This window comes from Sceloporus undulatus, chromosome 1, assembly GCF_019175285.1.
Source record: "Sceloporus undulatus isolate JIND9_A2432 ecotype Alabama chromosome 1, SceUnd_v1.1, whole genome shotgun sequence".
Lineage (NCBI taxonomy): Eukaryota > Metazoa > Chordata > Lepidosauria > Squamata > Phrynosomatidae > Sceloporus > Sceloporus undulatus.
The window spans coordinates 253,848,587-253,851,147 of record NC_056522.1 but is presented as its reverse complement, the minus strand read 5'-3'; positions in this window follow the sequence as shown (position 1 = coordinate 253,851,147).

The window sequence follows — 2,561 nt, the reverse complement described above, 5'->3', positions numbered from 1 at the left end:
TAGGTAGTAAAAACCCTCTTCAGTTTGGATCTGAAATAATAAATACAATTAGATCAGCAGGACAATAAGTCTCTGTTTTTCTATTGACAAGTAAATAAGCCTTTTGTTGGCTATAAATTTGTTTAATGTTGTTAATAAAATTATCTCCCATTGCCATTCTATTTAGTATTTCCAACAGAAAGTTCCACCGAACATTGTCAAACCCTTTCTCCATGTCCATTCCCAGTATTGCTAATTTTTGGTCATTATTAATATTATAATATTCCAAGCTGTTAAGAATAATCCTTATATTGTTTCTAATCTGTCTTCCTGGTAGAAAGCCATTCTGTTCTTTTCCTATTATTTCTACCAGGATTTTAAAAAATCTAGTAGTTAATATTTGAGTATATATGTTATAATTGTTGCTTAGGAGAGTGGTTGGTCTATCATTTGACATTTGAGTGTGATTTTTCCCTTCCTTGGGAATTAATGTTATACTTGCCAACTCCCAAAATTTCACTATCCCTTCCCTGCTGATTGAATTAAATAGTCTGTATAATGGGTCCAATAATTCCATTTGAAATGTTTTATAGTAGGTGGCTGTAAAGCCATCCACTCCTGGGGATTTCCCTTCTTTTAAGTTCTTAATTGCCTGAATAAATTCTTGTTTTGAGATTTTGGAATGTAAGGTGTTCCTTTGTACTTTGATGCTATTTATTTATTTCTCTCTGATCTAAGTAGTTTCCCACTTTCTCATTCATATCTGTTGAGTTAGTGTCTTCTTTGTATATTTTGCTGTAGTAATTTTGAAATGCTTTCTTGATTCCTTCCTGAAAAGTAATAATTTTTAAATCTAATTTTATTTCATTTATTGTATTTTTTTCTTTTGTCTTTTTTTCCAGTTTTTTTGCTAGCCAGCAGCCTGATTTATTGGCATTCTCAAAAAATGCTTGCCTTGATTTCTTTAGGTCTGCTGCTATTTCATCTATTATTTTTAACTGAGTTTGTCTTTGTAGTATATTACATTCATTCAATTACCTTATGTCTGATGGATTATCTTACAGCTTTTGTTTCTTTTTCTTAAGCTCTTCTAGCAATAATTTTTCCTTTTCCTTTCTTTGTTTTTTAATTTCACTAGCTCCCTTAATTAATAATCCTCTACTAATTTACTTGTGTCCCAGATTGTTTTGATTTTAACATCTGGGGTACTGTTCTCTTTGAAGTAATAATTATTTCTGTTTTTCAAAGAAGATGGAGAAGTAATATAACTCCTCATTTCCCTCCTGATGAAGAGTCCCATTCTGAAGCTAGCTGGTGACAGATCTTAATTAGATAAGGGAAAGTACTATCTGCCCCAGGGCCCCTAAAGGCCTAGCTACGGGTCTGCTGTTCACTAGCTAGATTACAATATAGCCGTTATGTATATATAGCTTAAAGCCATTAGTAAACTTTTGTTTGAACTACAAGCTACATGTTTGTTGTTTTTGGAGTCAGTCTCAATTCTTAAGGAAGCATAGACAAAGCGATATTTCTGCTACTCTGCAATTTGAAAGCTAGACCCTATCAAGCTTGGCTTTGGCACGTTACAGACCACCCAAAATGGGCGGTCTCGCACTGCTGCCGGTTGCTGCGTCTGAGAACCGCAGCAGCCAAACGGCGCGGTTCCCGGACGCTGCAAAGAAGAAGCGCGAAAATTGCTCTCCTTCCTGCACCTCGGAAGAGACACCGCAAGTGCCGAAACGCACAATCGCAGCGTCATTTCTGGGGCGCGATGTGTGGATGCAGCGCGTCCGCTATGTCAAGATGGCGGTGGCCGTGTGGAACGGCTGCCGCCATTTCGTACGGACTCAGTATGAAGAGACGCCCCTTTCTAACCCTAGTACGGACTGAGTCCATGCTAGGGTGACCGTTTGTAACGGGCCTTTGACTTTTTTTATATTTAATATAGTCGGCCCTTCTTATACACTGATTTTTTATATACAGTTTCTGGCTATACATACATCTTTATTGAATAAGTCTCCAGACCATTTCAAAGAATACAAGATAAAAGGGGGGAAAACATACATAGTTAAAACTTATATAAAAAGAAATCTCTATTTTAAAAAAAAAGCATACAAAGTTAAAACTTACACAAAAAGAAATCTCTATAAATTTAAAATACTTATATACAGTTTCAAGCATCCATGGTTTGAAAATATTTGAGAATGTTCCGAAAAAAAATAAATTTCAAATATCAAACCTCGATTTTCCGTTTTTATAAGGGACACCATTTTGCTATGTCATTATATTTAATGGGACTTGAGCATCCATGGATTTTGTTATCCACGGGGATCTTGGAACCAAACGTATAACAAGGGTCCATTGTATTTTTGTTTCCTTATTAAAGGTACAGGGGTTTAGAAATAAAATCTCTTCTCTCTTGTTCTTCACTTGTTCTCACATAACACCTTTGCTGCATGCAGGACTTCAAGACGGAGTGCTTGAAGTTGCTAGAGATATCGCAGAGGCCAGACATGTCAAACTGGAACCATATTTCTACCAAACTATGCTGCATCCAGACCCGTCCACTTACTGCCCAAGCT